Here is a 24,616-nt window from a genome sequence, read left to right on the forward strand (position 1 = left end):
GCAATGGTGCTGAGCCGGGAAGCTGTCGTGAGGAGAAAACAAGCTGACAAGGTGGTTCTGATCCAAGCAGCACCAAGTGTTTGCTACTCCTGGAAGGAGTCGGGGACGGGGCTGCTTTAGGTGTCCACATCCAGCAGTTGAAGGCGTAGGTGCCAAAGTGTGTGTAGGGTCATAGGACACCAGCTCAAGGACCCCTGGACCATCACAGCAGCAGACAGACCCCCAGGGAGTGACTTGTGGAGGCCCCTTGCACAACTGGAGTAAGAAACCCCAGGCTTGGAATAGAAATGCTTCCTGCCCATGGGCAGCCATACCTCCTGTCATCTTCTCTCCAGAGCCTACTGTTGGTTTTAAACCCAATGACTGTTTTTTTCTGATTGTGAAAGCTCAGAATAATTGCAGCATTATTTGTGACAGCTAAGCCCTGGGAACAGCCTAAATGGCTATGAGTAAGGGTGTAGAGAGGTTAAGTGTGGTAGGTTTGTTTGGTGAACACTCTGCAGCGCTTAAATGAATTGGTTTGACACACAGCAGCCTGAGCAGCTCACGGAAACCCAATGACCAAGGAGAGGGGGACGCTGCAGTGTGATCAAGTTTATGTAAAATTTGAGGAACACAAAGAGCAACATTATACGATATTCCTGAAAGCAGGAGCTTCTAGAGACACCCAGGGGCACAGACGAGGTGGGTGTGCCCTGAGGAAGACAAGTTTGTGGAGTGGTGGCAGAGAAGACTCGAACTTCACCTGTCACCTTCGATTCCTGTCTTACTTTCTGAAGCAAAACAATAGTCAAACCTAGGTAAGGTAGTCATCATTTTCCTGTACTTTCCCCTGTTTAAAAAAACTTTTTATGCACAGTGTAGAAAATTGAGAAAACAAAACATATTTAAAAAGCCCGTGACTAGTATGTGGATAGAACCACCACTGTCATTTTCTAGATACATATTTGAAGTTATTCCATATATATATATGGTTTTGTAAAGTGCTTTTTAAATTTGATGTGTTATATTTGCTCTTTAAATATCCTTTAAATCCACAATCATCAGCTTTTGTCTCTACTGTTTCTTCCAGTGGGTTCCTAGCCATGCTGGTGCTGTCTCCTTCCAGCCGCTGTGTGATTATCTGCGGCTGGGATGGAGATGTTACCAAACCCAGGCAACTAGGAAAGGCTCCCCCTGGAGGCGGAAGAGGCTCTGCAAGGTAGAAAAGCCGCACAGGAATCACTAGTGTGATGCCAACTGAGCCATCCTTTGCAAGACGCCAAATTCACAAAAGAAGACTGTAAGAAATGCTGTGAAAGTTACATGAAATCAAGCAAAGGGGAATTTGAAGAAGGGCGATCAGAAAGAGGAATACCTTTTATGTGTGGGGCCACAGAGCAAATAAGTATGTCCTTGCTAATTGAAAACCTACCAGATCTTTATTGGTGAAAACATGACTCTGGAAGGCATGGTTGTTCTTCTGAGAAGGCTGTGAGGATGATGCGATCCCGTATATGCTGTGTGGGTGCATGGGTGTGTGGTGCTGGGGATGGAGCCAGGGCTTTGTGCATGTTATGCAAGTGCCCTACCACTGAGCTATACCCCAGCCCTATCCTCATATATGCCACTGTAAAGGATAGTTTGGAAATAGAAAATTGTTAACAAATTTGGCAATTACCTATCACCATAATTAACTGCTGCTTGTCATTTATACCAGGGCCTAACACAGAAGGGACTGATGGCATTGTGTGTGTGTGTGTGTGTGTGTGTGTGTGAGAGAGAGAGATACTGGAGATCACACCTATGCTATATACACTGGGGAAGCACTCTGCCACTGAGCAATGACCCCAGCCTCTTTTATTTATTGTTTGTTTATGTGCTTTGGAGACAGGGTCTCACTAAGTTGGCCAAGCTGACTTTGATCCTCCTGCTACAACCTCCTAAGAAGCTGGGGTCACATGTGTGTCCCTACACTCTGTAGCTGATGTCATTTGGAGCTCTTCACTTTCTTTGACTGTGATATATTTGGAGCGAAGGAATCCTTTTTAAAGAGAAAAGCATGTCATGTAGGTTTTCTAAAAATAAAATGCCTTTATTTAAACTGAAAAAAGATTATCAGTGGCTACACAATAGTTCATCTTTTACACGTACTATAATATATTCCATCACGCATCTATAGCTGGATATCTGGATTGTTTCTGACTTCTGGTAGCTCTGATAATGGGGCTGAGAACTTTGTATATTTCTGATTATTTCTAAGATAAATTTCTAGGAAGAGAATTGTAAGTTCAAAAGCTATGTACATTTTTTAGGCTGTTGATACACATTGCCATGTTGGTTCTTCCAAAGGTTGGACTCTTTTACACACTCATCACAACTTATATATTTCAAGGTTCTTCTATTGACTATTAAGACTCCTAAACTTACCCCACCTCTACTGCAAATTTGTTTTTCCTGGTCTTCTGGGTCTTTTTTTTTTTTTTGAATTTCCTTCAACAGTAGTTCAAAACTCAGGAAGGGAGTGGCTTTCAACTGGAGGACCGGCTTGGTGGGCGATTTCTCCAATATTTGCTTCTGTGGGAACCTCAGATGCAACCCCTCCCTCTGCTGGGTCCAGTCATTTCCAGTCATTACATCGGAGGCCTGCCTGTAACTGCCCACCTCCTCCTACACTGTGGCTAACGTGGACTGCAGTCCTCCTTCACAGAGGAAGGGCAACCTGTTATTTTGTAGTTGTGGCTATCTTATATCAATAGGAAGTCAGGGACAATATTTTCAGAGAAAAACATGTATTCACCTTCAGTGTCTGTCGTTTTCTAAATGAGATAATCCAGCCCTGATGTCCACTACAATTAACACAAATCTCTTCTGAATGGGGACACCTCTCTATATCTGAAATTGATTCTAGTTAGGCAGCTACTGATGAGTGGCATATGACCTGGTGGGGAACTGAAGATTTAGTCCTGGCCTCTTAATGTACATGTGGCATGTGTTTGTTTGTTATGGCCCATGTATTTATTTCGAAGGTATTTGTAGAAATATGTCCAAATTATTTTAAAAGGGCATTGCATCTTCCTTTGTCTTCTTTTGTGACAAAGATCTCACTATGTTTCCCAGGCTGTCCTCAAACTTGTTATCCTCCTGCCTTAGCCTGCTGAGTACCTGGGATTACAGGTGTGTACCATGGCACCCAGCCATACTGCTTTGAAACATACACTTACAAGGACATAATTACTTGCATATCCAACTGGCACCATAAGATTTCCATCCAATCCACATTTTCAAGTTAAATGTAGCTGCATCCTATTGCTCTCAGGATAGTCACACCCTCTCCATGAGTCACAAATCTGTCTAGTTTCATTTCATTCAATCTCTCCTCTTCAGGCCTCCTTGTTCTATAATCAGTGGTACCTCAATTCACCAACTTAATTCTTTCCACATTTCTGGTCACAAACCAAACTGGATGAGAATCAAATCACATTTCCCCATAAGTTCAATGCTGAATCTAACCATTGAATTTGATTTGGTTCTCATCCAATTTTTTTTGTGACCAGAATCATAGAAAGTATTAAATTTGAGAACTGAGGTGCCATTGTAGACATCCAAAGCAGCACATCGCCCTGGCCTCTGGACCTTTGCACATGCTGTTTCCTTTGTCTGGAATTGTCGCTTCCTCCTGGAAGTGGCCTCTGAACCAGCCAATCCTATCTCAAACTTCTCCTTTGCCCTGACTTACAGGAATCACAGAGATGGACTCAAACTCACATCTTCTGGAAAGGTTGTCCCAGTACCCTAGACTGCACCTGGACTCTAACACTATCGTAGTGTCTTGTGGTTTTGCTTGGGATCCTTTGTAGTTTGTAGTTCTAGTTTATCTGCTCACTAGTGTTTGATGTCTCTCTCTCCCATTGGTGTCTGGCTCCAAGAAGGAAGGGATAGACTTTCCTTACTTACTGGAGGGTGGCTGCTGGCATGACACCAGCAGATGGGTGCTGAAATGATGCTCGTCCAGCAAATACTCACACCCTGATGAACACTGCTGATGTCTCGGCTGGGTTGGTTTGGTGGCTCTCGGTATCTGGGTAAGCGATTCCTTTGTGGACATAAGCTCCTTTGTATGCCAAACAGAGTGTCGTTCTGAGTTGAGGTTGTAGGCGAGATGGGGAGGTTTTCTCAGCTGCTAGGGTTGAGACCTTGTTCTTACTTTTGCTTCAGTCCCATTTTTAATGTGGGGATAGAATCTTCACATTTCCTTTACCTTAAGACACCATGAACTTTAAGACGATATCCGTTAATAATTCACACGATACAAGCAAACAAAACTGAACAAAACTCACCATTACTCCTCCACTGAATATGCACAAATCAACTGTAAAATATCCAGTTCTCATGTTCACATCAACATACTCTCTCTTTTTCAAAATTCATATGAAACAAGGCAGTACCTACTACAAAGGATGACTGCAAATTTGCAAAGAGATGTGTGTTGATCGCTATGCTGGCGCCTGCCAGTCTGTGGGTCGTATAACCCCAATGATACTAAAGAGCCTATTATCAATCCCATCCTTCCCTCTGCCCCCTGCCCCTTAATTCAGTAAGATAACGTGAACAGGGGTAGATGTCCGCAGTGGGGATTAACTGAGGAGTCCACCCCCAGGCCCAGAGCCGCTTTGGCCCGGGCCCCCTGCTGGGGAAACAGTGGCAAGGAGCCAAGGGCGGGGCCTGCCCTTCCTCAGACGGTGTCTGGCTCCACCGCTGAACAATCAAGGGAAGAAAGCCCCCTATTTGGTGGGCCTGCATTTGCTGCTCCTCTGTTGTGGTCAGGATGTTATTGTCGTCCTCTCCGTGTCTGCACTGAATAACATGGGAGCGTGTTTATTCTCAGCGACCACTGCTGGGCGTTCCCAGATTCACGGCCACCACCTGCCCAGGCCTTCATTACTTCTTCCCCGCGCAGCTGCCTCTGAATGAGGAGCTCCGCCGCCCACAGGATTCGCTTCCCTGTGGTCATCCCGCTCTCTTTCAGCTCAAAGTACTCCCTGCCCGTGAGCCTGGAGCTGCCCTAGAGGGCTCGGGCCAAGCTCGTGGGCTCTTCCGGTCCTCTGGACCTCTGAGGAGACTGAGCCCAAGGTCAGCAGCCCCAGAAAGTACATTTAACGCATAGAAAATCAAGTCAGTTCTCCAGGCTGTCTGGCGCATGAAGGCTCTGGAAATCCGGGCCTGTTTCTACTTCTTACCCTTCCTTCTACTCTGCCCAGAGTACGTATGGATTTGTTCTTTTTTTGGTACCGGGGATCAAACTCGGGTCCTTGCACTTGCGCAACAGGCGGTGAAACCACTGAGCTAAATCTCCCGCCCTGGATTTGTTCTTGGATAAACATTCATATGTAGATTTGAATCACACAGTGAGCCTAAACCGTCTTTAGGAGCCAACTCTACATAAACTCCTTATAGGATATTTCCATCTACATAAACTCCTTATAGACAAGTTGCTCATCTGTCAAAACTATTCTGTAAAAATAATTTGTCTTCCTCTCTTCTTTATGTTATCACTGTGACATGGCCTCATTTTCAAGGACAGATGCCACCCAAGTGGTCACCCTGACTTTGGGTGGCTTATGTCCCCTTTGTGTGGCTTATATTGCTGGCGGCCCATAATGGGCAGTGGGTAATTGGCCAGTTTTCTATCCTCTAGGCTGGGCTTGTGGGTAATGGCTCCAGGGCAGAAATTTTAGGGCAAGGTGCTCCTGGGTCTAGTTTTTCTTGAATTATTTTAATCAGATGCTAATAGAAATCAACAAGTGGGCAACCTGTGATCAAGCTTTGAAAAATGCCTGCCAGGTTTCCAAGGAGTCATTCAATAAGAAATGCCATTCTTTAGATCAGAGTTTTGTGATTTCTGCCAGAATAGAGTTATTTGCCTTAAGGACTTTTCCAAACCCATTACTTTTCTATAAAAGACTCTCAATTGAAATAATATATTTCTCATTATATAGTTACTTTCATTGCTGGAGACTCAAAGTACTTGAAAAATATTTTAAATTCCTATTCAAGGACCCTTTTTGTAAGCATTGTAAAATTCACATACGGTGATATTGAGTGACTATTTTAATACCTTGCTGCCATATTAATAAAATCCGATGTAATAATAAAAGAAAGGATCCTATATCTTAATAATAGCCCAGTACTCTTTTGGAAATGCTGTGTAATCACTTCAGCTGGAATGGAGCAGCAAGGGCATTCTTTGAAGAGTGCTGTATGATGCCTAATGGCCTAGAGAAAGTCTGACCATACTTTCTATTCAATCTCAAAGATGTTGGGCCAGGGATATAGCTCAGCAGTACAGTGCCTGCCTGGCAAGGAAAAGGGCCTGAGTTCAATCCCTGGTACCAAAAAAAAAAAATGTTGATCAGAGGTATCCCTTCTTCTGTGGAGGTGAGACACATCCGAAAGTCATGCTTTTTCATTTGCCTTTTTCTTGAATTACATAAAAGATTTGGCTTTGGGGAGTTCTCAGATGATCCCTTGCGGGTGTTGTATGGCAAGAACCACATCCTAGATGGCGAAGCCCAGCTTTGAGGGGATCTCACGGGACTGCCAGCCTTAGCGGAGGGGATCTAGAGGTTCATATGCTTTGAATAACACCCTAGCCTGGCTAAATGCTGTCTTCATTCAAAACAACACTTTGTTGAATTTTAACAATTTAAAATATTTAAAATTGTAGCTGGTAATTTTTTACTATTGCAAATATTACCTGTATACTTACAAAATCTATATTCATAAGGGCTTGCTTTAGCAAAATGGGCTTCTCTGGAACCAATATCTTTTAATTATTTTATTTTTTAAATTTAATTTTATTTTTTGGTACCGGAGATCGAACTTGCGTCCTTGTGCTTGCGCAGCAGGTGGTGAAACCACTGAGGTAAATCCCTGGCCCCACCAGTATCTTTTAAATTAAAAATAATTGATAAGTCAGTATTTTATTTTCCATTTCTCTCCATAGGAAGAGCTTCCTGGATGTCAGGACTATTTTACATAGTTGTTTTGATTTTAGGATGTTAGTCCCTGAAATATTACATTCCAAGAAGGAAGGTTGTTTTCCCCTAGCTGTTGCAAAAACACCCCCACAAAACCAACAAAAGATTATGCTCTGTGCTTAAGATCAGTTGGTGGTAATTCTGTTATGAAAAACCTAAAGTCCTTTATGATTATATCATGCATGATAGCAAGGGGTGTGTAATCATCCTAGTGTCTTTTTGATTCAAGGACTAGATTATTCTTTGCTAGTGGAAGAGGAGGACTGTTTAAAATTCCTTTGCAAGTTGCCTTCCGGCCCAGGGAGAGGTGGGAGTTAGTCTGCACTTGCCAACTGAGTCATAGCAGATCCCAGTGCTGATGTAGCCAGTCTGTCATCCTGAATACATCACAGAAAGGGTTCCTGTCACTCCTGCTGATTAATGCTCTGAGAAAAGCTGTCATGTGTATTTAATGGGATACAGGTGTGCCAAATGAAAAAACTCTCTTAAAGATTCCTGAGACCGTATTTATACTTGTGTTATAATTTTATTCTACTTTTTCAAATTGTGTATGAATTAGCAATGTAATGTTTTAAAAATTATCCCATAGCTGGGCCGGGTTGGTGTACGCCTGTAATCCCAGGACTCAGGGAGGCCGAGGCAGGAGAATTACAAGGTCAAACCCAGCCCGGGGCAACTTAGCAACTTAGTGAGATTCTTTCTTAAAATAAAAAATAAAAAGGGGGTAGGAATGTAGCTCAGTGGAAAGGCCTTGGGTTCAATCCTGTACTACTCCCCTCCCCGAAGTAAAAATAATTATCTTGTGAATGAACGCTGCAGTAATGTAGAAAGCATCACAATCAGTAATGCTGAATAGTTGCCCAGGTTGCTTCGCTTTTTCAGATCCCCCCACTCACCAACATCCCATGTTTGTGAGACAAGCAGATCTACACAGATCTCTAACTGTTATTCTTCTTAGAACTCTCGTGTTTCACAAAATGTTAATAGTTGGTTCATGAAGAAGGGACTCTCTGGCTATGTTAGCCAGTGTTCTCTCAAGGAACGAAACCAGTAAGATGTACGTATATGGAAAGACATTTATGACAAGGGATTGGTTCCTGTGATTATGGAGGCTGGCAAGTCCAAAGCCTATGATTTGGACCAGAAGGCTTGAGACCTGGGAGAGCCCACGTGCAGAAGAAGCTGGGAGAGTCTGCTGGAGAATCTGGGCTTTCTTGGGGCCAGGCAGGCTTTTGGTTCTGTTCAGTCTGCTCAGATGAGCCCCGTCTACATCACACAGGGCAATCTGCTTCACTCCAAGTTCAGAGATTTAAAGGTTATTCTCAACCCCGAACACCTCCAAGCTGACACATAAAAATATAAAGTGGGGCCGGGAGAGAAATAGTACATGTTGCATTCATTCCTCTAATGGAGGGAGAATGAATGCACTGCAACATAAAGACTTTAAAAGTCCTGCATGAAGAAGTCTTTTTGTGTTTGTGTAACCCTGTCTTTCCCAACTTTATTTGTTTGTGGAAGCTTCTCTTCCTCCTTTTATGTTTTTGTTTTTATTTTTCTGTGAACACTTGCTACAATCTTTCTAGCTCATCCATGTTGACAGAAAGACAATCAGGCAAAAGCTGGAATATGAAATGGTATCTAGGCAACTGACTCATTTGAGGGTTAAACTAATGAAGCTAGAAGCCTGGCTCGGTACCTACCCATTTGATTTGTTGGATGCTTTTGGTTGGATGTGCCAGCTAAGGCATGGTGCCAGTAAATGGAAAGCAAGGCTAAGAGATGGAAGTGGACGTACATAGTGATGGCTAAAGAGATCTGGGAGGACCCTTGTGGCTGGTTAGGCCTCATTCCCTGATGAGAAGCTTGGTTGAGCAAAAGGCAGTGCCACAGAGGTCATGGTGACTGCTGTTACTCAATATCTCTACAGGGTCCCTTGGGTGGGATTCAATCCACAATTGGTAAGAAGTGAAAACACAGGTACATCTCCACTTAGTATCAGTTTCTCCACTTATTAGTATCTCAAGCATTAACATAAAACAAACATCTGATATAGACATAAAGATAAAGGGAATAACCCCCCCCAATATATCCACTGGTGTGGTTCCCCCAAAGGTTTATGTGTTGAAATGTAGTCCCCACCATGCAGTATTAAGAAGGTAGAAATTTAACCTGACTACAGTGTTTAGAGTGCAGTCTTTGGGATGATTGGGATTACATAAGGCTATCAAAGTGGGGCCCCCACAAGTGAAGACCGGTAACTTTTTGAGAAGAGGGAGAGAGACTAGAGGAGTCGCACACGCATAGTCCTTGTCTCTTGCTGTGTGAAGCCCTGAGTCACCCTGGGACTCTGTCAGGTAAAAGGCCATTACCAGATTGGGGGCCCTCAAGCTTGGACTTCTAGAACTGTGAGCCAAAATAAACTTCCTTTCTTTATAACTCACCCAGCCTTAGGCATTTCATTCTAGTAACAGGAAATGAACTTAGAAAATTCATACTGAGAAATGGAGTTTTTGCTGCTAACAAATACCTGAAAATGGGGAATTGACTTTGGAATTGGGTAATGGGCAGAGCTTGGAAGAGTTTGGAGTGGCCACATAGAGTGAGCCTAGAATGCTGTAAATGAAGTAGGACAGGGGATTCTGGTGAGTGCGTGGAAGTCAAGGAGACCAGGGAGCGAGGCTCACATGGTAATGAGGACTCTGTTGGAAATTGGGAAGGACATCTTTGTTTTAGGATGGCAGTCAACTTGCTGTATCGTGTCTATGTCCTGAGACTTATGGAAGCCCAACGTGAAAACACCGGACCAATTTATCCACTGGGAAAGATTTCAAAGCAGCCAAGCACTCAAGCTGTGGCAAGGATATTCAAGAGTTCTGTTCTTGGTGAGATTTACAGTAAGACTCAGGAGCAAATGGAAACAGAGCAGAAAGATCAGAAACTCTCAGCTTAGCCAAGAATGCTCAGAAGAGGAAGGAAGGTCAAACAGCTACTTACTGAGGAGATGCACAGGAATGCTAATCATAGGGACAATCAGTAAAATGCCTGAGGGTTTCTCAGAAAGCCACGGGGCTGCTTCTCCCATTACAGGCACACAGGCCTCTCAGGGCCTGAGCTCAGGGTGCTATCCATAGGTTTGGGATTTTCCCCACTAATTTCAGTGAGCAAAGCTCTTGCTGCTGCAGTTGTGGTTCAAGAAGGCACAGACACAGCTCATGCTAGTGACAGACCTCAGTGTCCCTACTTGATGCTAGTTTTGCAGCCGTGCCAAAGGTAAGAGTCATGGGGCTATGGTAGCTTCCCACAGGATATTAAAGGAAAGCTTGAGAACCCATGAAAGATTTGCTATAGGGTCAAAGCCCCTGCAGGGTACCCTCAATGGGGTGATGTTTGGGTGAGTCATGGGCATGGAGCCACTGTGGAGGCCCCATACAGCTACCTACATGGTCTTTTCATGTGGTGCCCCACACTGCCTTGGGACTCTGTCATCCGACATGGTCCCTTGGCCAGGTACCAGAAGCATAAGCCACAATAAACTTCTTTTCTTTACAAGTTACCTAGCCTTTGGTATTTCATTACAGTCACAAAAAATGGATCAAGACAGCCAGTATTTTTCACTTGTATATACATGGGCGTATGCTATCTATCTATCTATCTATCTATCGATCAAAATGATGAGTCATCTCTAATCCTCACACCCTGGAAAATCTGGTAAGTGTCTGAGTGCAGAAAGGCATGGAAATGCATTATTTGAGAAACATTTGGTGAAGCCTACATTCAGGTACACGGCAGTCCTAGGCAAATCACAGAAAACTCTTTAGCTGCAAACCTTTTCTGAAAGCAATTGCTAAGTGTCCGCTGGGAATGACCAAGCTGAAGTACTAATTGGTTCCTCAGGAAGGTGATCCCTGTCTTATCCCTTTCTCTTTTCCCAGCTGCAGTCATTTTTCCTGGTCCTCAAAGGCAGGAGTGGGCACTGGAGAGAATGGAGTGGAGCAGAGAGCAGAGAGAGGTGAGGAATATGACCAAGGGCATGAGGGTGCCAGGTTTTGATTTGGAAAAGATGCCCCTGAAAAAGACTTCTCTTAAAAGGTGACCTTTGAGCTGAATTGTGGATCATGGATTTTACCCACTGTGAAGACTTGGAGAGCTCTGGAGGCTGTGTAGCATTCTGAGATCCACTGAAGCTTAGAGTAGGTGCAGGGTACAGGAATTTGGGTAGGATAAGTCCCAGTGTGCCCTGTGGGAACCTAGTTTATACCCTAGAGGTCAGGTTCATGGGTGTTCATCACGCATCTGTTTTACTGTTCTATGAGCTGTCAGGGCACGAATCTGCTCACGTGCAATCCACGGATAAGGAAATAAGGTTGGCACTGAACCCAATTTTGACCTTTCCAAGCCTGATTAGTCCTACCCCCTCCTTCTGGCCAGAGAGGCCTGAGTGCCAGCTTGGGTGTTTGCCTGATCTCCCAACTGCCAGTCATCTCAGCTACCCTTGGGTGTGGTCGCATCAGGTGGGTGTTAGATTGTGACAGCTGCAGTGCTCTCCACTCCACTGGACCCTTGGAGGGTCTGGTTTCTGCAGCAGCTCTGTGGGGTGAAGCGGGGCATGTGCCACACCAGAAGGTAGCGGAATTCCATGAGGTCAACTTTACCAAGGTAGAGCAGGAGACAGGAAGCTGGCTGAGAAATTGTTGCCTGCCTTCCCTCCAACCTTCCCTGAGATGTAGTGGCTCCTTGTGATCTTTCCGGAGACAGCCCATCTCAGTAGACAGAAAAAGATTGACAAAATCCAGCACCCACTTATGATAAAAACAGTGAAGGAAATAGAACATTTATGACAAACCTACCTCCAGCGTCATATTGCGTGGGGAAAAAGCTGAACCTTTTCACTCTAAAATCAGAAGCAAGACAAGGATATCCACTATCACCACTCTTGTTCAACATAGTATTCAAAACATTAGCAGAAGCATCCAGGCAAGAAAAAGAACTAAAATGGGATATGTATAGGAAAGGAAGAAGTCAAAGTATCATTATTCGCAGATGACACAATCCTCTATGTAGAAGACCCCCCAAAATCTATCAAAAGACCCTTAGAATTAAGAACTAATTTCAGTAATGTAGCAGGATACAAAATCAATACACAAAAGTCAATAGCGCTCCTGTACACTAATAACGAGCCCACTGAGGAGGAAATTAGGAAAAAAATACCATTCGCAGTAGCACCAAGAAAAATTAAATACCTAGGAATTAACCTAAGGGAAATGAAAGACCTCTACAACAAAAACTACAGTATTCTGAGAAAGGCTATCAAGGAAGACATCAGAAAATGGAACTATAGTCCCTGTTTCTGGTAAGCAAAACTAATGTAGTCAAAGTGGCCATACTTCTGTGCATTTTTATTTTTTACTTAAAAAAAATTTTTTTTTTACTTTCTTTTTTTTTTTGGTACCTGAGATCGAAGTCGGGTCCTTCCGCTTGTGAGGCAGGCAGTGAATCCACTGAGCTAGATCCCTGGCCCTTCTGTGCATTTTTAATAACCAGTGGGGGCCTCCAGCCAGGCTGAGCTGCTTGGTTGGTCTTTTCATGTTATCTCCACAGGAACCAATTATTGTTTTCGTGAGGACTCTGCTTACAAAGTTGCATAGGTTTGGAGTGGTCTGCCCAACCCTATTTTTTCTCTTAAACATTGTAATTTTCATGGATGACTTTTGAAAATGTAAGGTATATTCAGGATGCAGATGTGGCAGTCCAACAGAAATGTTAGCACCTGTAGACATGACATCAAGACTTGCTGAATGAATAAAACACAGTAAAAATCATTTCTAGGAATACAAAAAGTGACTTAATCCATATAATAGTACGATCACTTTTTATATTTTCTGCTTATGTCAGAGAAGATTTTTAAGCCCACATACTGTAGCTAATTAAAAAAAAACTTCTGCCTTGGCATCAGTGTGTCACTGGATAGGGGGATAAGAATACCATAGTGAGTATTTTTCTCTGGCCCCTCTGAATCCCCTTTTCCAGAATGTTCTGTGCCCAAGGCTGGTGACATTAGCAGCCAGTCTCTCGTTAAAGGGTCCCTTTGGGGGATCCACATCTTTGTGACTACTCCTGGTTTGTGTGTGCTGGAACTGTGAACACTGAACAACTTTCTTTGAAGGTTGGCAGATTTTAAAACCTTCAGGAAGCAGGTCAATGATGAGGCAGCTTCATTAACTCTTGTTATAGTTATTCTCAACTAGTAATTAGGAATGAATGAGAAATGGGGGAGGTTGCTATTTTACGATGTCTTCACCTAACAGAAAGAGAAGCCAGGCACAGTGTCACATGCCTGTAATCCCAGCATTTTGCAAGGCTGAGGCAAAAACATAGCAAGTTTGAGCCCAGACCGGGTAACTTAGTGACTTAGCAAAACTTTGCATCAAAATTAAAAATAAAATTAAAACAAAATTAAAAATAAAGTTACGAAAGGACTGGGGGTATAGCTCAGTATGAAGGTCCTGGGTTCCATCCAAAATAATACATTGGCAAATGCGTCTCCAAAAAACAACATCATAGCATACATTTGGAAAAGTGCCATTCAAAACACAATTCAATCTGTTTTTTGGTGATTCAGAAGATACTGCAGTAGACAACAATGTCTCAGGGGTCATGGTCATGACTAACAGTTATAATTGTACTGAGGATGGGTGGACAGTCTGGTTAACAGGATGTCAGAAAGAAACAGAATTTCCTGTACTTCGAGTATGAAAATTCCATGTGCCTACTGTAAAAATCTTTTACAAACACTGTTAAGTTACTAATGAAAGAGAGACCCAGGAAAATGACCTCATCCAAGGTTTTGTACTTCTTAGACATGGTCAGACATATTTGCTGGGCGTCTTGCATACTTCATACACTATTATGGCTTCTTTGCTGTATTTTCTTTCATTTTTGGGGACAACCCAACAAAATGGCTTGATTATGTCTGTTTTATACATAAGGGATGGAGTCAGAGAAATTAAGGAACAGGACCCAGGTCACACGCTGGTAAGGGGCAAATCCTGGACTAAAGGACAGGTTTGTTTGATTCCAAAGTTCACCTTTCACTAGACCAGCTGGTAGTCAAGGATTGTTGGAAGAGAAATCAAGAACTCGTAACTTCTTGGTTTTTCTGAGCTTGCATGGCTTGAGCAACCCCGGAGAGGTTAATCCCAGCTGGCTAAGGCCACCAATGCTTCTCTTGTCTGTTCCCTCTGTGTGTAACTGATTCTTATGATTTAGGTTCCGCCGTGTGTCATTACCTGGTGCAATGGCATGACGCAGTCACATTAGCCTGCACATTGATCCTTCAAGGTAATGGCTGCAGTTACTGCATTGTGAGATCCTAGTGCTGAACTTTTCACCCGAGCAAATGGTAGGAAGTCATTTTGTCAGGCCATCACTTACAGCGCTGTGCATTGAATCGTGGAGTTTTAGAGCGGAAGGGGAACACTTTATAATGAAAGTAATAATTTTTACTTACTCTCGATGACCTGTCTCAAAACAGTAGACTGCACTTGGCAGGCAAAAGGCAATCTTGGTTTTTCACATCCCATCAACAAAGCAAGAAGCTCTTGGATAAGGTCAAAAAAGGCTTATTTTTCAATATTTCCTGTTCCTCAGACATTTGTCTGAGTACATGTTCAATCCTGAAGGATGACCCAGAGCTGGAAAATTAGTTTCAGCTCATCTGGGGGAGGCAGGGAGTAGTGACCGAGGAGGAGGTGGCATTTGCAAGTTACTCAGAGCCAGCTGTTGATGAGCCAGCCAGGCAGGAGAGCTTTTGAGAGCTTGGGGTCTGGAGAAAAGCCACATGGCATCCTGTACGGACCTCGGCACTTGCCTCCATGTGCCTCAGTTTCTGCACCTGCAGATGGGAAAGCACCTGCAAAGGTTGCTGTCAGGTAGTGTGTGAAATGCTGAGAACAGGGTAAACCATTTGCCAAGATAATGCTTATAATTCTCCATTTTCAGAGGCCCATGGATGTGAACCAGCTGTCTAAGGCCACACAGCCGCTGAATGAATCAGGGCTGGAACTTAGCTCTGCCCAAATTCAAGGCTGTTTTCTCACTTTTGGGTAGAAAAGAGTGACTTGGGAGAGCTGTTATAAAAGTGAGTGATGCCCAGCTGCTGTTCCCGGGGGATACTTGGTAACTGAAGAGAGAAAGCTCCAGATAGGATATCCCCAGGAGTGGCCCAGCGTAGGTGGACAATGTGAGAGCCCCCATCCTAAGACTGTCCAGGGCTCTGAGATTAGACCAGACAGAGCAAGAAATAAGTCTGTGTTGCCAGGACAGAAGTCAATATTGAAAACCAGTTCCAAGTGAGAGCCCCCCTAGGAGAATTCTGCAGACACGTGGCCTCAGTGTAGGCTAGTTCAGAAATAGTCTGCTTTCTGGTGTTCTGTCATTCTTGCATTTCAAGTGTGCATGAGGTCAGCTGCTAAGAAAGGCTGTGGGCCATGGCAGTGAGCCAGCAAGAATTAAGGCAATCACTGTCCTTTCAATATTTGCTCGGTATGATATCTCTATCTCTGAGAACGTTGGCTGGCATGTATATGTGGTCACTGATATTTATTGAATGAATATATATTAAGTTAATGAGAGGATGGATGATGGAAGAGAAGAAAGATGACATGAATTAAAGTGTTGCATACTAGGGGAGAACAGAGAGATATCTGATGTGCACCACTTGGTGTCTGCTATACTGGGGACAAGTATGGCACCAGGGCAACCGCCTGGGAGATCAAAGCAGAGTGTGCGAATGGCCACCTCTTTACATAGACTCTGCACTTTCTCCCTCGCTTCTACATCACTCTGGGTGGGCATTCAGCATGTGGGCAGTGGATCTCCCCATGAGAACTCACAGGCAGGCTTTTAGGACACATGAGGAGAGAGAATCCTGGTGGATTCTTTTGTCATTTCCATGGCAAGAGTACCTCTTAAGGCATTACCAAAAAGCACAGTGTGGAGCAGTAAGCTTGGTGCAGCAAGTTGGAAGGGTGTTTCAGTAATTCAGGCAAGAACCGAGGAGGGCTTGATTCAAATGCAGGTGTTGAGACTGGCTTAGAGGTGGGGGATTCTGGAAATATTTTAGGGAAGATGTCAGCGCTTATTGGACTCATCATATCTTGCCCTGAAGCCTTAGATGTCCCCAAATAAAGTGAGTTTATAGTTTCCAGCTGAGAATGTTGGCCTGCCCCCAGCTATTGCTAGGAACTGTTTTTTCTGAATGGCCACTATATTCAAATGCCAGCAAGGGAAAACTTTAGTAGCACAAATGCACTAGTGACTCACCTGGCCCCAAACCGTAGGTTTTCAGGAGTCTATGGCTCTGGCAGAGACAAGATATGTCTGGGGCTGGGAATTCCCATCAAAGGCAGATCCTCATTTGTTCCTAGGTGTCTTCCATGAACTCATCAGGTTTTCCCTAGAACCAGGAAGCTTCTCCAGAGATTTGCTCCTATGGCTAACATCTTTAGGGGCTATCGCTATGTTGGTCTGGTGTTTACATCTATCTACCAGGCATTATGTGGGAAGGTTGCTTGAAGCAAGTCAGAGGGTAAACTGCAATCAGTCTGCTTATGAGGACCTATTTCTTGCCCTCCCCTGCTGCCTTGTGTTCTTACTATTGCAATATCTGGTATTCAGTCTCTGCCTCCCGCTCTCCTCTGATTGAAGCTTTCATGTGACACCTCTAAATGTCATATGCTGTCCTGGAAACATCCCCGAGCCTTCTGGTAGTGTCTGGGGACCAGGGCTCTGATTCACCATTCCCTTTTCCCCTTTGGTCCTTGATTGCTCCTGCCCTGTGCTGTGCTCTGTCCTTGAGTGGCAGTGGAAACCATCTGGTTTACCTGACCTCACCCGCATAGGGCTGTTTGCTAAAAGATAAGCCTGTATCTTTTTTTCCTGCATCACCTCCACCCTAGCACCTTTCGGTCATTCTGCCTTGGGACCTAAGATTTCCAAGTTCTGTTTCTCTCATTATTCAAATTTTGAAAATTCAACTGTTTACCCAAAAGTTTTATTTGATGAAACTAACCACCTTGATTACATCTTTTAAGCTGTGCTCCTTGGTCTGTATTCAAGTAGTGGGTATGCTTTCTTGGGTATGATAAGGTTCAGGATGTGTACCCATAAATATGGCATCCTGGCATTTGAGAAAACCGGAGAAGCAAGAAAACTACTTTCACCTTCCCCTACCCTGAAGCAGGTCACCAGACCCTGGTTTGAGAAGGTCCCTTCCTAAACCTGGAAGAACAGATTCTTGTCTCTGGGACATAGGGACATAGGGACATGGAAGAATTTGAACAAACAGGTCTGGCCAACTTCTCCTAGTTTATTCTGCTAGATCACACTTCTCTCCTCTAGTCACACTTCTCCATAGCTACTCACTTCATCAAACCTTAGTATAACAAATACATAAGTTACTTGTGTTTTGGATCTTAATTTCTGAAGGCTCCTGTGTCTCATTAAAGTTGCATTAAATTTGTTCATTTTTCTCTTGTTATTCTGTCTTTTGTTATTGGAGACTCAGCCATGAACTTGAGCCATAGAAAAGAAAGCTATTTCTCATCTATTTTGGGTATCTTCAGTTGTAACAATCTGTGATGTATGTCATTGTACTATAATTAATTCATGCACTTGTAAGAGTTTTAAACATTTCCTTTTTCCTTTTTTTTTTTACATTTCCTTTTTCTTGATTCTTGGGGATGGTGGACATTTGATCAGTATCATTTGAAAGCGTATTATATGTTCTGTATTTCAAATAAGTTTAGCTATTAAGCTTTATTAATCTGATGATGTTAATACACAAAGATTTTTATGTACTTATTTCTAGTGACATGTAAAATATGATATTCTCTTTTGGGGCCAAGATAATACTTTTTGGTTAGTGTGAGTGGTGTAGAGTATGATCAAGAAATATTTGAGAGTCTCTAGTATGTTAGATATAAACTTGACTATTTTTTTTTTTTTTGCTGCTCCAGTCAAGTGTGGAGGGAAACTTTCTTCAGGGCCCAAGACCACAGCACTTGGGCAGGTGGTGCCCTTCCAGAGTGGCTGGCGGAGAGCTTTGCTTGGCCTTCTTCTTGGGGTGCAGGTTGCTGGTGTGGCCACACTTCTTCTCATGGCAGTTGACACCATGGGGGTGCAGGCGGGCATAACACTTGGCGCAGATCATCTTGTTGCAGTTGTACTTCTGGGCAAGCTGGTGCAGGGACGGATCGATGATCCCACCTTGCAGGTGAAGCACCAGGTGCAGGGTGGACTCTTTCTAGATGTTGTAGTCAGAGAGAGGTCTGCCATCCTCCAGCTGTTTGTCGGCAAATATCAGACGCTGCTGGTCAGGGGGGATGCCCTCCTTGTCTTGGATTTTGGCTTTGACATTCTTGGTGGTGTCACTGGGCTCCACCTCGAGGGTGATGGCCTTGCCCGTCAGGGTCTTCAGGAAGATCTGCATCTCTGCATCTGCTACTCGGCCGCCTCGCTGAAGAGAAAGAGTTAAACTTCACTAATTTGATTAGTGGTTCCCAAAAGACTCTTTAACAGATCTTGCTCAATTCTCAGTACAAGGATTAAAAATGGGCCCAAATGAAGAAGGTCAACAATTCTATTTGAATCAATTAATTGTTGGAAAATGGGCTTGATCTCCAGAAGGCAATAACATTTTTATGGTTTTATTAAAATTTTCATTCCCATGGTTATGTGTAGTGTTTTACATTCAAGTGCAACTCATTTGATTTTTAGAAGAGTATAATATTTGCTTTTTATTGTCAAATTCTTATTCTTGCTGATAATTAGCTTATGTACCAAGATTTGAATTATAGACCACTAATACCTAATTGATACACCTGTTGGTTATACTGTACATTTAAGTCCAAATTTTAGAAAGGATATATACATATTCATCTCAATCCCCATTTATCTAATATGTGAGAATTTGAATTCCCAGCATCACAGAAGTAAAAACAAAAAATTGAATTAAATCTCCATTTTCTTTCTTTTGTCTTTTTTTTTCTTTCTGGGATTGTGAATCTCATTGTTAACTGAGGATAAAAATTATACTTTTATTTTAGTTTTCTAAGAGTTTTAGATTATACTAACCAAATTCAACCAAAACCAATATTGCTTAGCTGAGCTAACTCTGATGTCTGTTTATAAATCACTTCCTATCATTTTAACCACAGGAAGGAGAGGTTGTTAGCTCGTTATATTTGCTTTAAAGGTCTAACTTTGGCTTCCATTATAAGCAAGAATTACGAAACACACTCATCCACTGTCATAAACTTTTGACTATTAAAAAACAAGTCCATAATAAAAAGTTTTATTTCAAGTTTAAATTTAAAACGAGGTGTGCGGGCGAAGAGGTCTGGTAATGTTGAACACAGGTCTTCAGCCACAGGGACAATTTGTAGTGTATGATGGATGAAGTTGCTATTTTAAGAAAAAACACATACCTTCTTATTTTCAGGAAATAGAATCAGAATTACCCAAGAATCTGTCCAGTGCTCTCTTTACTGTATTATTCATTTGACTCCAGGTGGAAATCATGGCATCTTTCACAGTCAGGAAACTCAAGAGACATGGAAGTCCAGTAAAACTGATGGCTTGTAGAGAGTGGTAGAGCCCCCTTCATAATTAGAGGGCTTAGTCACTGCCTTTGCTTTCGGCTGTTTTTCTGCTCATTGCATCTCATCTCCAAGAATGGCAGGGAAGGTGAATACAGACAGCTGTGGTGAGAGATTTGGTGTGAGAGACCGTTCTCCAGCACCCACATGTTCTCACTCAGTGTGGGCTGAGATCCGGCTGGCCAGCCCTTCCTAACCTCCAGGCTGACTCAGCCTGTGCTTGTTTCCTAGTCATATGCCCTGTTTCAGCAGCATTTGCCCCACAGGCAGAGATGGCCCCCTGGCTCTCCAGTACTGGGAGAGTACCACAGTCCTCTAGAGATCTTCCATTGCTAGAATGGAAAGAGGACTTCCTGGATATTACTGGCTATCTTTTGTTTTTCGGATGATGAAATCCAGGCCCAGGGAGAATGTCTGGTGATCAACTCCAAGTTCATATAGATTTCCTATCTTCCGAATATGTCCTTCTATCCTACCAGGCTTGCTCTACTACTCATCTACAATACCTACTACTAGAAGTCCATCTCTTTGGAACACTGGAGTCCTATTCAAGTGCAATACCCGTTGAGAGAACCATTTGGCCAATTAGGGAGTAAAATTGTCAGACACCTATTGCTATGTTGGATGTGGTGTCTCCACCCAACTCATGAAGGAGTCTGTTCCCCAAAGTTTTATGTTAGTCTTATGAAGAGGTCAGAAACAACCTGATTATGGAGTTTAGAATTGGAGTCTTTGGGAAGTGATGAGATTAGATTAGGCCATTAGGGTGGAGCCCTCATGATTGAATCCTGGTAGCTTTATAAGAGGACAGAGACGACACAGAAATTTACATGCACTCCTGCTATGGTGTAGTGCATTAAGAAGGACCCTCACCAGAGCCATGCTGTTTGGACTTTCAGCCTCCATTTGTGATCTAAATAAAGCTCTTTTCTTTATGTAGCCTGGCTCAGATGTTTCATTAGCATAATAAAAATAGACTAATATACCCATCTTAATAGGGCACATAGCTGTTAGTTAGGATGGACTTTTGTTGAATGAGATGACAAAATTTCTTCTAGGGTATGAGGCTCTTTACTGGGGACTGTTGTGGACCCCTGGCTGAGAGTCTGGGAAAGGACAGAGGGACAAAACTGGAAGCTTCTCTTTTTGCCTGCATCACTGTTTCTTCTGTGGGTTTCTTCCACCTAAATTTGCTGTACCATAAGCTCTCAGCACCACTCTGGCTATCTCAAGAACACATAGAGGACTTTTGTACCTCTGACTACCTTTATCTTTGAGTGTCCTGGCTGACAGCTGCTCCATGGGGACAAAATATTATTATTGGTACCTGTGGAGCATTGAGCCTTCCAGCCGTAGTAGCTGCTCAGCTTCTTTTAGCTTCTTTTGCCCCACCATATTTTCATTTCTCCAATAAGGTGACTGACTTCTAATTCTAGATAATGTCAAATTGTGACAACTCCATCAGAATTTAGGAGGAATTCCATTTCTTTATAAATAGCTTTGATTCTGAATGAAAGTCATTGACTTCTCTATATTTCTTTCTTTACTTCAAAAAAGACCAGAAAGCAAGCCATATTTTTACCTTCTTCTTTTGAAGTTTTCCAAGGAAAACTACTTGTGGGGGCTTCCATGTATAGGTAATGAGTGAAAAAATAGCTTTGGGAAATGGAGAGTCTTCAGATTGAGAATGAATGACTGTTACCTCCCTAAGCATCCAAACTTCCTCTCTAGCAAAGTTGCTCACCGATGCTTTCTCACATGGAAAGGACTCATTTTCCAAATGGGTTTTATGAGATACTATATGTTATTCTGTAGAAGAAAATACTAGTCATGGCTTTTTCTGCCCACTAATTTATATTTAAGAATTAGATATGAGAAGGCTATTTAACACATGTGACATTCCATCTGTCATTGACACTGAGGTAGACTTTTATTGGCTGTCAAATTGACACAGATACTCCCTTTGAAGACTACTAATCTATGGTATCTGCTGTGCTCCTCAACTTCAGAATCTCTTAGTCATATTATTTCATGTACTTAAGGTACCAAACAATATATTACACAAACCTGCTTCCCATAGTCTATAGCCGACAAGGGAAGATCAAACAGAGAAGTGAGATATTGTGTGTGGTATAAATGAACCAAGATAGAAATATTTTAAAGGTAATACTAATAAGTTTTGCAGAATTATTGAGATCTTGAGATTCAGACAAGATCAGGTGCATTCAAGATGGTATGGCTGTATACTTTTAAGATTCAGTATAATGAAGTAAGTTCAAATTCCAATTCCAACTACTTGGGCTCATTTTGAGAGGTTATTTATTTAATCTTACCAAGCTTTTATTTTATTATAGATTGAAAAAAATCAGGGGGTCGGGGATTTAGCTCAGTGGTTCCGCCACCTGCCTCACAAGTGCAAGGACCCGAGTTTGATCCCTGGTACCAAAAAAAAAAAAAAAAAAATCAGGTGCAGAGACCTCAAAGAATTACTCTGAGGGTGAAATGGAAACTATTTAATTGCAGATTGGCTCTTTTATTAGCTATTATTTATGTTGCATCTTATATGCAGAGGGGACTCAGTGCATCATTTTTCTTCATATTAAAAAGTAATTATTTTCCAATTTATTTTTTGCTTTATTAAAATTTCACAAAATATCAGTTAAATTTGGAGTTCTTTTTTAATAGAAATTCAAATTTGTATTTTATTTTAGCTCCTATTGCTACTGTTTTTTTTTTTTCAGACAGGGTCTCATATGGAGCCTATGGAGTCCTTGAACTTGCTATTCTCCTGTCTCAGCCTCCCATGTGCTGGGATTACATGCATGTGCCATCACACCTAGCTTCTTACTAAGTTTTAAGAGTGTCTTGTCAAATGAACTTGGGAAATGGTGATATATATATTATTTATCTATATGAAGATTAAAAGATTACTAAATATAGTAACAAGACTGAAATGACTTATGCCATTAATTACCACGCTGGATTTCCACAATTTCCTATATGTGGACATTTATTTCTTGCCTTTTGTTATTATAAATAGTAGAGAATATAAAAAATTGGTAGAAACAAAATAAGAAATCATATTGGTTGAAAATCCTTTCAGAATAAATTTACAATGGACCCCAAAACTAAAGACATAACAAATATGACTCATACTCTAGTGGGAATCTAAAATGGTTTAGCCACTGAAGAAAAAGTTTGGTGGTATCTCACTAAGTTAAACATAAAATTACTGTGTGACCCAGCATTTCCATTCCTAGATATATATTCAAGAAAATAAAAAACAGATGTTGAAATAAAAACATGTACATGAATGAATGTTCATAGAAATACTATTCACAGTAGCCAAAATGTGGAAACACCTCAAAAGACTAAGGGATGAATGGATAAACAAATTATACTATATTCATATACTGAATTATTATTCAGTCATAAAAATGAATAAAGCTCATGCTGCAACACAGATGAACCTTGAAAACATTATGCTAACTGAAAGAAGCCAAACACTAAAGATCACAGAAGATTCTATTCATAAGAAGGCTGGATTTGCACCACTGTACCTGGCTCTTACCTCTTTGTTAGATTGAGACAATCCAGTCCTTATAAACATGGTATTGACAAATTGGGCTCTGGTAAAGAATTTTCCATGTTTGGATTCATATCAATAGTTGTATTGTTGTTACTCAGTTTTGGTGTTTTGGGAATGCCTTCTAGAGATTCTTTCTAGGTTCTTCTTGTCCTGAATAAAGAACTGGGTAAAACAAGCATACATTTATTAAAGGTAGGAAAAGAAACATGCTCTGCAGAGTGAGTGTGACCAACTAAAAGTAGGAAAAGAAATGCACTCTTCAGAGTGAGAGCAGATTACAAAGCACAGGGGTCAAGAGCTTAAGGGCAGCCAGCTTTTCTTTGTATCTCCCACTCCTCAGGCTGATGTCATATTTAGGCCATCCTATCAAAATGCTGCTTGAGGTCTCCTGAGAAGAACTGAAGATAGTCTTTTCTGATTGGTCCCAGGTGCAGAGCTTTGGGAACTGTTCTGAATGTGTCCCCGAATCCTGTGATTGATGGGCCACAGCCTCTTGCCCAGCCAGTTTGCCACACCCTAATCTCCTGCTTCATTGTGAACACAATTTTCTTTTGAAAATAACAGTGGGGAAATACTATCATTTGCCATTTTGGTGTCAATTCTTTTGACTATTACCATTAGATGGCTTTAAGGGAAATACGTTTTCATTAAAAAAAAGTTTTTATCCCTGAAAAATGATTTAGTTTTCTTTTTCTGTGCTGGGGATTAAACTCAGGGCTTTATAAATACTAGGCATGTGCTCTACTAATCCACAACTGCAGCTCTTGACAGTTACTTTTTAAAAAATCCAGTGTGACTGATATTTAATGTGAGAGAATATAAGAACTGGAAATATTGGGCTGGAGTTTAAGAAATATACTATTACCAACAAAGTAATGATTTTCTTAAATTGAAGTGAAATTCACCAAACATGCTGTTGACCAAATGAAAGTGCAAATATGGTGGTGTTTAGTGCATTCACAATGCTATGCAACAACTACTTATTTCTCATTTGGAGAATGGCCTATACTCATTAAGTGGTCCCTCCCTCTTCCTGTATCCTTCATTCTTGGAAAACCACCAATCTGTTTTCTGTCTGTGATTTGCCTATTTTGCCTATTTTATATACAAAGAATTATATAATATGTAATCTTTCATCTCTGGCTTATTTTACTTAGCATAGTATTTTGGGGGCTTATCCATGTTGTTGCATATATCAGTACTTTATTCTTTTAATGATTGAAAAATATTTCATTGTTTGAACATACCACAATTTGTTTATCCATTCATTCTTTGATGGACATTTAAATTGTTTCTACCTTTTGGTTGTTGTAAATAATGCTGCTTTGAACATTTGTGGACAAGTTTTTCTT

General features: G+C 41.9%; 1 long non-coding RNA gene and 1 pseudogene across 1 annotated transcript in view; one reads left to right on the top strand and one right to left on the bottom strand.

Annotated features, from left to right (window-relative positions):
• LOC147824468 (uncharacterized) overlaps positions 1-24,616 on the top strand; it is a 54,718-nt gene that overhangs the window by 27,833 nt on the left and 2,269 nt on the right. Inside the window, exon 2 of the long non-coding RNA XR_015442192.1 lies at positions 10,952-11,028. This is a non-coding gene — a long non-coding RNA (uncharacterized LOC147824468). The remainder of the gene's footprint in view (positions 1-10,951; positions 11,029-24,616) is intronic.
• On the bottom strand, positions 18,058-18,534 carry LOC101704659 (ubiquitin-ribosomal protein eL40 fusion protein pseudogene; annotated as a pseudogene).

The sequence above is a fragment of the Heterocephalus glaber genome, unplaced genomic scaffold (assembly GCF_053883595.1).
Source record: "Heterocephalus glaber isolate CG9 unplaced genomic scaffold, H.glaber_assembly_v1.0 deba00001538, whole genome shotgun sequence".
Classification (NCBI taxonomy): domain Eukaryota; kingdom Metazoa; phylum Chordata; class Mammalia; order Rodentia; family Bathyergidae; genus Heterocephalus; species Heterocephalus glaber.